Raw genomic sequence first — 14,177 nt, forward strand, 5'->3', positions numbered from 1 at the left:
GGGTACCATCAAAATCGTGACCAGAGATGGGGTCTGTAACCTTCAAGAAAAGCAACAACAGGCAGAAGAGACTAGGAGATTTTAGACAGACAGAAAAACCTGCAAAAGGGCAGTGTCCAAACCCAGCTGTGTCCAGGACCCCCCAGATATTATATAGAATTATCTAGGTTGGAAAAGACCTTGAAGATCACCTAATTCAACCATTAACCTAACACTGACCGTTCTCAACTCCACCAGATCCCTCAGCGCTAAGTCGACCCTACTCTTAAACACCTCCAGGGATGGGGACTCCACCACTGCCCTGGGCAGCCCATTCCAACACCTAATAACCCCTTCTGGAAAGAAATACTTCCTAATATCTAGTCTAAACCTTCCCTGGTGCAACTTGAGGCCATTACCTCTTGTCTTATCGCTTGTTACTTGGTTAAAGAGGCTCATCCCCAGCTCTCTGCAACCTCCTTTCAGGTAGCTGTAGAAGGTGATGAGGTCTCCCCTCAGCCTCCTCTTCTCCAGACTAAACAACCCCAGTTCCCTCAGCCGCTCCTCGTACGACATGTGCTCCAGACCCTGCACCAGCTTCGTTGCCCTTCTCTGGACACGCTCGAGTCATTCAATGTCCTTTTTGGAGTGAGGGGCCCAAAACTGAACACAGTAATTGAGGTGCGGCCTCACCAGTGCCGAGTACAGGGGTACGATCCCTTCCCTGTCCCTGCTGGCCACGCTATTTCTGATACAAGCCAGGATGCCATTGGCCTTCTTGGCCACCTGGGCACACTGCTAGCTCATGTTCAGCTGGCTGTCAATCAACACGCCCAGGTCCCTCTCTGACTGGCCATGTGTGGTGTCAAAGACCTGTTCTCAAAACTGGTCTGGAGTAACAGCATAAGAGACTTCCATAAAGATTTACAAGCCATTGGTTGAAATACTGGGTAAGCTGATACCTGAGCAATGGTACCTAACCCACCAGTACCTACAGGTTAGGCACTGGATGAAGAGATAGAGCCAAAGATGGAAAGCACAGGAGATGGGTGGGGGGAAAAGAGTAATGAAAAATAGTATTAGGAAATTACTACCCTCAGTGAAGCCCCAGAATGCTTAGAGGGTTTTTACAGAGCTGACAAAGGGAGCAAACGCAGCACAGGTAAAACAAGCTTCCCACGCTCAGCCCCAAGGCAGAGTGCCCTCTCCCGTTGCCTCCAAAGGTCTTTCCTTGGGAGCAGGGTTCATTGCCACCCTGCTGTGGCTGCACACCAGAAAGCCCCAGCTACAGACCCCGGTCCCACCATACAGCTGCGACAGGCTTATAGTCAAACAGCCAGACAGTAAAAGATAAAACTGAGACAGTCTGGGTCTGCCTGGCAGGGCACACTGAAACAGCTCTCCAAGCACCACTGAGAGCCTGGTGGACCTGAAGGCAAGAGGTGGAAGACTGACTCAGCTGCTTCACGTCTATGTGACCCTTGGCCTTTCCAGCAGCCTAAAAAAAGGGTAACCACAGCAATTAGTGACTAATGATCTGCATCACATCAGCAGATGGGTAGCAGGGACACAGCTGAGTCACTACACAGATAACGTCACTTCGCCTGGGCCAGTGACGGTGTAGCACTTGCCCTGCTGCTGCTATGCTGAGCTGGAGCTATGGTCCCCTGCAAAGCAGCACCAAACAGCAGCAGCTGGAGCTGTCCCGAGGATGCTCTAACCTCACCTTGCTCCAACACGCAAGACCTTGCAGCTCCCTCCTATCTCTTAATACAGTGAAAGAGTGGGACCTTAAAATGCAGCCTCAAAAAATGCCCTTTTTTATTTTCTGGGGTTATTTTGTGTAATCGTTTTGTATCTCCATGCCTGGCTTTCCCAGAGTGGGACTGGATTACAACAGTATTAAGAACATGTTGACAGTGCTCTTACAATAAAGGCTAAACGTTAATGTATGGTTTCAAACTTTCACACTAGCCAACATGAAGAAAAACATGATCATCTACTAAAAGCTATTTCAAGACTAACAAGACTTACTCAGCACTGGATAATTATTCCTGGCATGCTTCAAATCCCAGAGGGCACTGCTCCCCCCTGGAGGGATTTCAGTTCTATTACTTGTACCCTAAACAATCCAAAATTCAAATTTATCTTCTCAGGAAGCTTAAAAATAAACTTCCTCTGCAGATCTTTATGCTCAGAAACACTAAATGGCTTGGACATACCCTAGAGTTATGTCTGATCCTCTTCATTAGGCTCCAAAACTAATCAGATGTGATAATGACCTCAAACGGGAACTGGAAGATGAGCCAAGGCCATAAACCAAACAACATAATGATGCAATTAAATGCCAGAACTGAAGAGACACAAAAGTGGGGACACAGGAGGGGAGAAAGCAATGGAAGCAACAAGGAAGAGAGAGAAGTGATTTAGGAGGTGGAGCAGGCAGGTGAGGTTGACCATCACTGCCCTATCACCCCAGTCACCCAAATTGGTGTTTCTCTCTGATGTGCATACACACTAACCCACCATGCCATCAGCGCTGAACACAGAAACATTGCATCAGTTACTGTTACGAAATCTTCTCCTGCAAGCCAAGACTCTCGGCCAAGTGACCTTTGCTGCTGACTCAGGCTCACGCAACCCTCCCTCTCCCCAGAGAAAAATGTGTCTCAACCTCTGCCCGGCTTGCCACGGCTAGGGAATGTGCATCTCAGCAACACATCACACTTTGAATTATATGCTTAAAAAAATTGCAGAGTGCAACTTTTGTTTGTTTTTGTTTTCTTGGGGTTTTTTGTGGGGTTGGTTTTTTCTCCTTTCTGTTTTCTTGTGTTTGCAGGTGCAGGGCTCTGCCTTGCATCCCTGCAGTGGTTTAAAGCACTGGACTGCAGCTGCCTGTCCCACCCTTTGGCAGAGACAAGACCCTGCAGCAAGAGCAGGGGATGGGATGCCTGTCCATGCCTCAGCCACCCCTCACCACATTCATTTAAGCCATGAACAGGGCTGGCTACAGCACAGAGACATGCCCTATCATGAGATGAAGCAGGAGCAGAGCCTGAGGCTGGCAGCAGGGCAGAAAATTGGGTTTCACGGCTGTTTTTGCCAGGGGTGGTTTACACACCTTGCATCCCAAGCAGCCCCTGTGGCTCATGACCACCACCCCCCACACCCCCACACCCCCCCCCTCCTCTGCCAGGCTGTTCCCACCAGCCTTGCAGGGATCTCTTTCACAGGGTTTTACTTCACTTGTGTCGCTGCTCTGCTCCACTCCATCACATGGCTCCATGCACGGTCACTGTGGGCAGGAACAAGGGGCCAGGAGGGGTAAATTGAAGCAGGGCAACCACCCAGAGGGGTGGTCCATCAGCAGGAATGCAGCTGAGGGATGGCAGGACATGTTTTAGGCTTAGCTGGTTTTCTTTACTTGGGCAAGACAACACGGTAAACGATCTTGGTATTTTTCAATTATTAATTCTAATTCAGCCAAAAGACTGGTGAAATCCACCCACAACAAAAGCACAGGGGCCATGGGCTTTCACCTCTCCTTTCCCCCATGCAGGCTTGTACAAACAAGCTCCAGCTCCCATGGAGACACCTGAAAAGGAGACACAGAAGCTGTGGGCTGCCTTCCCCAGGCAGCAAGCACTGCTGCAAAGACAGATGCACACCAGTCCTTCCCATTTCTCACAGTGTCTTGATTGCTAGAAACTCTCCCATAGCGTGGTCAGCAGGACTTGGTCCTCTGTTTCACCCTGCCATGGGCTCTTCACTGCCTGTAGATGTGGGACAGCGGCACAGATGATGGAGGAGAAAGACACATTCCCACCTGCTTCTCTTGTTCACCTCAAGTCACAAGGCAAGGAGTTTATTTACAGTAAATACATGCTTCAGGGAATAAGATATCCAGGTATGTTTTCATTTATTCCCTTACATGATATTCTCTCCCTGCATTTGCTCCATTCACCTCTTAGCTCTCCCTGATCCACTTTGGTTTACTTAAGTGTTTATAATCTGAACCAATTATTTTATTTTTGTAGTGTTTTGTCACCAATTAGTTTGGAAGGTCACAGAGGGTCCCTCTTCATCTCTGACCATGTCAAACTCATCCTCTAGGTATCAATTAAGTGGCAGAAACACAATGCAAAAGGTTCAAATACTACCTGGGAGACATGAATGACTTTGGAGTGATCAAGTTCTCCCTCAAACAGATGAAACCACTATTCTGCCTGTCCCTCATCAGCTTTTACACCAGCACCAGTCTTTGCACAAAACAACCAGCAAGTATGAGTGAGGTTTTTAACTGATAAAGACATATCTGGCACTTCATCTCTTGACTCCTTTGTTTAAGACAACCTTCCACCTCCGGGAATGATCAGAGCAGGCTCTATGATGATGATTTTGCCCCAGTTTTCACAGAATCACAGAATCATCTAGGTTGGACAAGACCTTGAAGATCATCTAGTCCAACCATTAACCTAACACTGACCGTTCTCAACTCCACCAGATCCCTCAGCGCTAAGTCGACCCTACTCTTAAACACCTCCAGGGATGGGGACTCCACCACTGCCCTGGGCAGCCCATTCCAACACCTAATAACCCCTTCTGAAAAGAAATACTTCCTAGTATCTAGTCTAAGCCTTCCCTGGTGCAACTTGAGGCCATTACCTCTTGTCCTGTCGCTTATTACTTGGTTAAAGAGGCTCATCCCCAGTTCTCTGCAATCTCCTTTCAGGTAGCTGTAGAAGGTGATGAGGTCTCCCCTCAGCCTCCTCTTCTCCAGACTAAACAACCCCAGTTCCCTCAGCCGCTCCTCGTACGACATGTGCTCCAGACCCTGCACCAGCTTCGTTGCCCTTCTCTGGACACGCTCAAGTCATTCAATGTCCTTTTTGGAGTGAGGGGCCCAAAACTGAACACAGTCATCGAGGTGCAGCCTCACCAGTGCCGAGTACAGGGCTGAGATCACTTCCCTGTCCCTGCTGGCCACGCTATTGCTGATACAAGCCAGGATGCCATTGGCCTTCTTGGCCACCTGGGCACACTGCTGGCTCATGTTCAGCCAGCTGTCAATCAACACCCTCAGGTCCCTCTCTGACTGGCAGCTCTCCAGCCACTCCTCCCCAAGCCTGTAGCTCTGCTGGGGGTTGTTGTGGCCCAAGTGCGGCACCCGGCATTTGGCCTTATTGAAACTCCTACAGTTGACCTTAGCCCATCGCTCCAGTCTGTCCAGATCTCTCTGTAGAGCTTTTTTCTTGGCTCATGGATCCAAAAGTGGAATGGGATACTTCAAAAGAGCAAGTTTTCTCAGCCAACTGCAAGGTGTGCCAACCTCTGCCTGTCTTTTACCCTCCCTGAAGATCATAAGATAACACGTGCTCAGGAAACACAATGGACAGCCTTTGAGTCAAAAAACCTTTCATGTCTAAAGAATGTTTTGACACCTTCATTTTAGAAGAACAAAGCAGAAATAACCTGTTATTTCTAAACCTCCATGGTATCTCAGTCCTCTTCTGAGTTAGAGGTGCAGGAGTCATGGAGCAGCAGTTCACATCTCCACAGGGCCAGGCAACAACTGGAGCGGGGACTGCATTGCACATCACGACATCACCTTCTCTCCCCACCAGTCTCACTCATGGATTTTCATTTCCTGTAGCCTGAAGAAGCATCAGAAGGTTTCGTGGGCATGTCCTGCTTATAAGCCATGGTTAGGGGACCACTGTCCTCAAATTAGAACAGGTCAAATCAGAGCAGGCTTAGTGCAGCCAGGTGATACAGACCCATGCATGGCTAGAAAATCATAGAATCATTTAGGTTGGAAAAAACATTTAAGATCAAGTTTTCCCAATCCGATATCGGGGAGGGTTCTTAAACGATCCCAAGAGGCCGTACAACCTTGTAAGCTTTATTTCACAAAATAACTGATAATAGCGATAGGACAGAGAGAAGAAGAAAGGAAAAGTCAGAATACCTAAGCAAGCAAACAAAAAGGAGAAGCAGAAATACTAATTACCACCACCATGAGTCCAGTCGCGTCCCGTTGGTCCGGTCCCTGTGCAGGCAAGAAGCTTCGGCAGGCGGGAAGCTTCGGCAAGCGATACAGTGAAGACACCCGAAAAACTAACGCAAGCGAGAAGCTTCACTAGATAGGAGCACGCAGCCCCTATGCGTGGACACCAAGCTCATTTCATATTCCCGCCCCGTGTTCCCCCACGTGCGCATGCCCAGGTGTCCACAGTGGTTGTACGGGGCAGGGCGGGCATCGGCCATTGACGCCTTCAGCTTCCACACGTCCCCCTTGTCCCCCGGCCCTGCGCACACCCGCAGCTTTTCCAGCTCTGGCCGGATTTTGTCCTCCCAACAACGGCCTATGAAATGGCGTGGGGCTGAAACAGACAGCTGCCATCTTACACCGCCCTGCAGCTCGGGGGGTGGGGGAGGTGTGTGTGGGGGTAATGGTGTAATAGCAATGCTGAGACAAAATGGCTGACACAGTCCCTTACACGAGTCCAACCATTAACCTAACACTGCCAAGTCCACCACTAAACCATGTCCCGAAGCACCACATACACGTCTTTTAAGTACCTCCAGGGATGGTGACTCAACCACTGCCCTGGGTAGCCTGTTCCAAAGCTTGATAACCCTTTTGGTGAAGAAATGTTTCCTAATATCCAATCTAAACCTCCCCTGGCACAACCTGAGGCCATTTCCTCTTGTCCTATTGCTTGTTCCTTGGGAAAAGAGACCAACCCCCACCTCGCTACAGCCTCCTTTCTCTAGACTTAATCCCAGTTGCCTCAGTTGCTCCTCATAAGTAAGACTTGTGCTCTGGACCCTTCACCAGCCTCATTGCCCTTCTCTGGACATGCTCCAGCACCTCTATGTCATTCCTCTAGTGAGGGGCCCAAAACTGAACACAGTATTTGAGGTGTGGCCTCACCAGGGCCAAGTAGAGGGGGACAATCACTTCCCTAGTCCTGCTGGCCACACTACTTCTGATACAAGCCAGGATGCTGTTGGCCTTCTTGGCCACCTGGGCACACTGCTGGCTCATGTTCAGCTGGCTGTTGACCAACACCCGCAGGTCCTTTTCCACCAGGCAGCTTTCCAGTCACTCTTCCCCAAGCCTGTAGCGTTGCGTGGGGTTGTTGCACCCAAGTGCAGGACCCAGCACTGAGCTTTGTTGAACCTCATACAATTAGCCTTAGCCCATCGCTCCAGCCTGTCCAGATCCCTCTGCAGAGCCTTCCTACCCTCAGCAGATCAACACACCCGCCCAACTTGGTGTCATCTGCAAACTTACTGAGGCTGCACTCGATCCCCACGTCCAGATCACTGATAAAGATATTTAACAGAACTGGCCCCAGTACTGAGCCCTGGGGAACACCACTTGTGACCGGCCGCCAGCTGGATGTAACTCCATTTACTACCACTTTTTGGGCCCAGCCATCCAACCAGTTTTCATATCCAGCAAAGAGTGGGGTGAAAAAAAAAATCCACACCTGAAAAGGCTTCTGCACATTTAACAATAAAGACTGAAACTATATTAAGCCAGGAATGCTGACAATTTGCACCTCAGCTTTATCCCACCTCAAAACCTCATTTACAACCTACTGCTTCAATCAGACACAGAGAAGGATCTGCAGCCTCTTTCACCTGCTGGATCTAACCAGTAGGTCAGGGTGGATTTTGAAGTATTTATACAGTTCTTAATGAACAAGTATTTTCTGTTCTTCATCATTCAGCAGCTAGAAACAAAAATAAATTTACCTAAACATCTCAGGTTCAAACAGCAGCAGTTATGTATACAGATATTACATTGATTACACATGCCATATGAGCCAGGAAATTCAAAGCTAAGTCTAATATTTCAAGCAGAAAATTATTCCTTGCCAGCCAGAAAATTGCAGGGAACACAGGTCTGGACATGCTGCTGCATTACGTAACTCAGGATAAAATATTTTCATTTCCAAAGCACCAGCCAACTCAAGCAGGCTCCTGCAGTCAGCAAGCATGAACCCAGCTCATGCCCCTCTGCAAACAAGCAGCCTGGATTTTCTTCTGCTCCCTTGCCCACCTTCCTCACTCCTCCTCTCTACAAGGTTTAATTTTGCTTCTATTCACACTGGAAAAATTAAGAGAGACTTCTTCCCCACGAAAGCCTCTGTGCTGCCAGTGGCAAAGCTGCAAGCGCATTGGATCCATGCTCTCAGCTTGGTTCAACATGAAAACTCCAGGGATGTCTTTCCCAAATTCAAGGGAGAAAGATTTATTGCAGGCACCTGGGGTTTCAGAGCCCAGCATTTCCCATCTCCTCCCATCCCACTTGCCATTCCAGGCAAGCAATATCCAGTTGCCTGTGCACTGGCAATCCTAAACATGCCTCTTCATCAAGGATGGTCCCTCACAGGAAGGGAGAAGGTCCTGAGTGCAGAAACACCATGCCTAAATGTGATGTCAGAAACACGGCAGCTTTTATCCTGCACACACATCACCTACAGACTATTAATGCATACACCTCCATAGTGCATTGGGCTTGCAGTGTGCTCACAGTACCACGGACAAATTCAGGCTCAGTCAGTCCATCCAACACCTTCAGGAGGCATCAAGCAACTACGCACACAGTGCAGGGAGTGTGGGGCTTCCCTGTGCACAGCAGCCCCATCAACATTGGCTGACCAGCTGTCAGTCATTCAAAAGTCTAGACACATTTAAAAAAGAGCAAATTGCATCCAAACTTTCCAGATAGAAAAAGCATTATATTATGAAAACTTCAGCCCTACCCTATTTGGAGAGATTCCTGCTTCTCAACCCTTTGCTCAGGATATTTATCCTACAGAAACCAAGCAAGCTGTGTAGGTACCATGTACCACAGGTATGTTTTATCTCACAGATGTATTTCTATAAATAACAGAAAAAAAGCCAAAGCTGAGGGGTTTTGCATCAATGCCCTCAGAGAGCACACAGCCTTTCCCCTTAGCTCTTTCACCACTAGGGAATATTTGCAGCTCACTGGACTACTCTGATCAGGTTACGGCTCATACATTAGTTGGCCTCCAGGAGCTTGTGCAAGTGCTACAGAGGAACTTACTAACCAGCAATTACAGGCACTTCACCATAAAACAAGCAGGTAAACCTAGCACCAATGTCACCCCAAGGAAAAGTCTGGAGCACGAGCTCTGCTTTACTGGGCAGAAAGAGCTCAGGAAAGCAGGATGCTCAGCTGTGATGCCCAGACTCAACACGAGAGGGCCCAGCCTTGCCACAGCCCACGGCTGGACACCAGGTCTCCTCACTTCCAGAGATTACTGACTGCAGACTGTCCTGCTTTGCTTAACGGAGGAGGTTACAGATCTCACACTCAGGAGCAGTCTTTGGTTTTTTCACATGTTCACATCCCCTGATGGTGCCAAAGGCTTTGTGTCCACGCTGTCCACCTCTAGGTGAAGTCTTCTGAGGGGCTTTGCTAGTACTGGTGTCAAGAGCAGCGTTCACACGCATCATTAACCATTTTTTGTTGGATGGTGGAAGGATGGGTCATGTTTGGGTTGGACACATCCTTGAGGATCTCAGTAGCACCAAAGGCTCTTCAGGAGAGACCAGGCAAGTGACAGCTTCTGTGGTCTGGTGTCCTCATTTAACTTTCCCACCTCCTGGAGGAAGGAGAGACTCTGACATTTGTAATGCGCTTTGGTGTTGGGAACAGCCATGGAAGTGCAAAATCTCACATGCAGACAGCAAGTTATATTCCATCAAATATAGCTATCTGAGGATTGAACTAGTAATCAGTGATGATTCTCCTCACGCAGATAAATGAACTAATTTGATTTCTGCATTACTTAGGAAAAATGAGATACACACACACACAATACTTGCAAAATAACAAATAGAAAATTAATTTCTTTAGGATTGAAAAAAAAAAATGCTGACATGCATGTCCACAATGCCGCAACAGTTGCTGATCAAACCACACATCAGCAGCAGCACACCCAGGATGCACATGGTATTTGGGAAACTGTTTTCAAGCATGAGAACAGCCCTGCCCTCCATTACTGGCAGAATCTGGGTTCTGACTGCAAAAAAAAAAAGTCAGTGCAACCTTAACACGTGCTTTTATAAACATCTTTTAAGACATGCCTGGACATGGACACCCAATACTGCATGCTCAAAACACTCAGTTGATCTTGGCCATGTTTTAGCAAATCATGCAACCACCAAGCTGTATGCTCTGAAGCAACGCATTGTTGCATGGAAGCAGTTAAAGACTCAGCCAGCACAGCAGACAGGCTGACTTCCAAGCATGGAAAACTGCATTGCCAGAAATCCAGCCAAAAAGGCTGTTTTATCTACTCAAAAACAACAGACTCTTCCCAAAGGAAAAAAGCAAATACAAAATGATTTTTTAAAACTACAGCCAAGCATTAACTGGATCATGCCTTGCATGGAAAAGCCAGGAAAGCTTCCTAAGCCCAGCTCTCTACAATGGGAAATAAAGCTCCCACACCCAGACCTGACCCACTGAAATGGGGAAACCCATCAGCACCTTAGGTGAGAATTACTCTGCCTTTATAAACCAGGTGCAGGATCAGGCTGAACCTCAGGTGTCTCCCATGAGCTAGGCAACAATTTTGGGGACAGCAGCCCTACAAGCAGGAAGGCAAAGCAGGAGGAGGAATGATTCGCCTTTAGTGCAGAAAAAAAAAAAAGGTATGCGCACATCAACCAGGTAAGAGGTAAAGAAATCTCCTGATGCATTAGTTTGCTGGGCTGACATGGGTTTGAGTGGAGTCACAGTCGCACGTGGAGATGTTTTGACACTGGGTGACAGGGTTCTGATAAAACACTTGCAAGATTAGACAGTTTGACACCAATGTTTTTGAAAAGATAGGAGAAAAGCTATCACAACTAAAGGATTTTAATAAAATATTTATGAGAACATCATGACTCAAATGAGGTTGCAAATATAAAAGTATCATAAGTGTAAGTATGTCATTAACCAATGACATAAGTCCTATAAATGTACTGTGGAAATATGAATACATACATTAGATAGTTTGGGTCATAAAAGAATGTTCAAGAAAAATTTTCTTGAGTTTTAACTACAATGACATGTCTTACTGCTGTTGACCATCTTGTTTTGATTGTGCCAGAGACCGTGGTATGAACAAACTAAAAATTTTTGCTAATAAGGTTTTGGTTTTTAGGAATGTTTTTTAGTTAAAAAAATAAGTACATATTTCCACCTCTTGTTTTCTGCTCAAGTTAGCTTGTGATTTGCCGGGATTTACATCACTTCTCCATCAAACCTAGCAGAAGAAAAAGTAATTAAACCTTATCTAATCTCACTTTCACACGGCTGAGGTCGGTGTCCGGAGAGCTGTGCTTGGTACCCTGCGGCTTGGGCTGCGGGGCCCACGGCACCATGCGTGATACTCCTGTGCAGTGCTGTGCTGTGTTATGCCATGCCACTGGTAAGTGATAAGTTAGCAGTAAAGGGAAGAGGTAATAAGCAAGATGAAAATCTTAGAATGATTTGGGTTGGAAGGGACCTTTTAAAGATCATCTAGTTCCAACCCCCTGCCATGGGCAGAGACACCTTCCACTAGACCAGGTTGCTCAAAGCCCCGTCCAACCTGGCCTTGAACACTTCCAGGGAGGGGGCAGCCACAGCTTCTCTGGGCAACCTGTGCCAGTGTCTCACCACCTCACCATAAAGCAAAAAAACAAACCCAAAAAACTGTCTTGCACACTGTTCTTGACAACATATTTCATCATCCATTGAGTCGGTCTTACTAATATTCAGACAGCTACACCTCCTGAGAAGCTGACACAGTACCTATCATTCCTCCATACCAGATTGGGTCTGCATCCCAGATCACCAGATCTCCAAAAAGGAGATACTCTACTGCTGCAGCTACGTGCACTTGCACTGGCTCTCTTAAAATAGCAAGAATCAAAGCCAAAACTGCAAAAGCCAAGACACTACAGCTGCACTGTAGAAGCAGTAAAGAAAAAAAAAAAAGAAAGAAAAAAATCACCTTCCTCTGAAGCATTAGGATTGGTAAGGTTTCAGTGAGAATATTAACCCCTAACTAGCACCTCTCATATTTTATGTTGCAGCCTGAAGTGCAGTAAAGAAGCCTTCTAAGACAATTGCTTGAAGGAGCCCTCTCCAGGAAGGAACACAAAATTATTAGGGCAATTAATCGCACAGTGCAGGTAACCCACTTTCAATCAGTCATTTGTATCTGGATTTTGTAAGGCAGCATCTTCCTGGTGACTTAAGAAGGAGGCTGACATCACCAAGTAAAGCTTTCAGGCATGCCCTCTAATTCAAGAGCATAGCCTGCTACTATAAAATAGGATTGCTAAAAGAAAAGGGGTTTTTGTTGTTTTCGTGGGTTTTTTTTTTTTTTCAACTTACATGAGGAAATAAAGAAGTGATCCTGTGTTTCAGCTGGAGGCTCACTCCCTCACCACAACCACACATGCAACATCAGCCAGCCACATGGGAGCTGTGCATCACACCCCTGTGCCACCGCCACAGGAAAGGTGGCAATTTGCAACAGCGCATTGGTATGTAGGAGGGACTTTGCCTCTATTATGCATTTTAAAGGAAGGTTTCTTCCCCAGAAATGATAGCTTTTTTGAACATGAAGTGATGGAGGAATATAATAGAGTTCACATTAACAGAGCAGAGGTAATGCAATAGCATTGGCTATTTAAATCCTTACAGGGCAGGAGATGAAGATGGAGAAGATAAGGGCAGCTCAGAGAAGCTCATCTCCCGGGTCTCCATTCCCTCCAAAGATGAGCTTGAAATCCCAAACCAGAGGGACCTCTTTGCCACTAAGATCAAGTTCGGGGTGATGGGTCTAGGCTATTTCTAGGCTGAATAGTGCCCCAGTGTTCCCCAATTCATCACCTCCTCTTATTTCCAGATGGGAAGCACAATTTACCTGTAACATCATACATGCTCTTGCACCTGAGCATGTATGCTTTGCTTCCTAACAAAACTGCACTGCCAGAGCAAGCATTGTGCCCTCTAAGAAGTCTTCCCCTCTAAAAATGCTCTCATTTGATGGAAACCCCCCAAGATGGGATCAGCCAGCCCGTCTGGCAAGCGGCTGAGCTGACAGAGAATATTCCTTGCATTTCTGCAAAAAAACACTTGAGTACAGTTTTAACTGTGAGTATCTGCCAGAGAAGCAGATGTTTCATGAAAACAAATTGTTCAGAGAGGGGAGAAAGTGGAAATAATAGCAACTTGGGTGTAACTTCAGGGCTGGTTTAAGTTGATGTAAGCCCTGCTGCCTGTCTCTAAAGGGAAGGTTCCCAGCCTTGACCACACAGCCCTGCCTGCACCCAGCACCCCACCAGCTCCAGGAGCAACCCAATCCACATGGGAAAAAGATTTAGGTTTTATATCCCTCATCTCAGAATTTCATTTTTGTAAAAAAAGTATCTTTATTATAACTAGTATCTATAATTGTCATTTGATGATGTAACAGCTCCCGAGTAAGATTTTTATAAGGGTATCATAGGTCTCTTCATTGAGTAAGGAACAGTATTCATGTTCTGGGTAAATTTTAGCTCACATGCTATCACATAGCCTGTTTTCAGTTCCCCTTATAGTTTCAGGTGGTTACAGTACTTTTCATTTGTCCTAAATCACCACAAAAGTACAGTTACTCATCTAGGGCAACTACCAGCTGTTAAAACCTCATTTCAGATTCAAGCCAGCTGCAATTCAAGAGACTGCATGGATTAAATTTAACACTAAAAGAAAGCCCAAAAAGTAAAAGGCAGCTGCTCTTTAGTGGAAGCTTTCTGCTCTAGGTCTCCTACCACTGCAGGGACATTACTCAAACAGCTTACCTAAAAGCCTAAAATGTAAAAAAAAAAAATTTTAAAAAATGTGTTCCGGGGCAGAGCCTTTGAGATTTATTATTTAGAGCTGATGCAGCAGATGGTACCTTGAAGACTAAAACAGGCAGGCCCCCACAAAAGCAAGTATCACATGTGCATGCACGCACACACACTAAAAGACAGCGTCGGTCACAGCAGCTCTCTGGCCCAGATAAATCATGTCTTCACCTCTGCACACCTCTTCTCCCAGCTCAGCCACACAGGTTAATAAATTATTGCAGTGATCTGCATTTGGAGAGAAGGTGAAGGCACAACCACAGCTTCTGCAGCGC

General features: G+C 46.7%; 1 protein-coding gene across 4 annotated transcripts in view; it reads right to left on the reverse strand.

Annotated features, from left to right (window-relative positions):
- The window catches only part of RAB30 (RAB30, member RAS oncogene family), a 59,046-nt gene that overhangs the window by 24,075 nt on the left and 20,794 nt on the right, over positions 1 to 14,177 (reverse strand). The window contains exon 1 of one of the 4 annotated variants that reach the window (XM_074860321.1): positions 5,452 to 5,581. The exons of the other annotated variants lie outside the window; for them this stretch is intronic. The gene's annotated coding sequence lies outside the window, so the exon portion shown is untranslated. Of the gene's footprint in view, positions 1 to 5,451; positions 5,582 to 14,177 lie in introns of those variants that run through there. 4 annotated transcript variants of the gene reach the window in all.

This window comes from Strix uralensis, chromosome 2 (assembly GCF_047716275.1).
Source record: "Strix uralensis isolate ZFMK-TIS-50842 chromosome 2, bStrUra1, whole genome shotgun sequence".
NCBI classification, from domain to species: Eukaryota; Metazoa; Chordata; class Aves; order Strigiformes; family Strigidae; genus Strix; species Strix uralensis.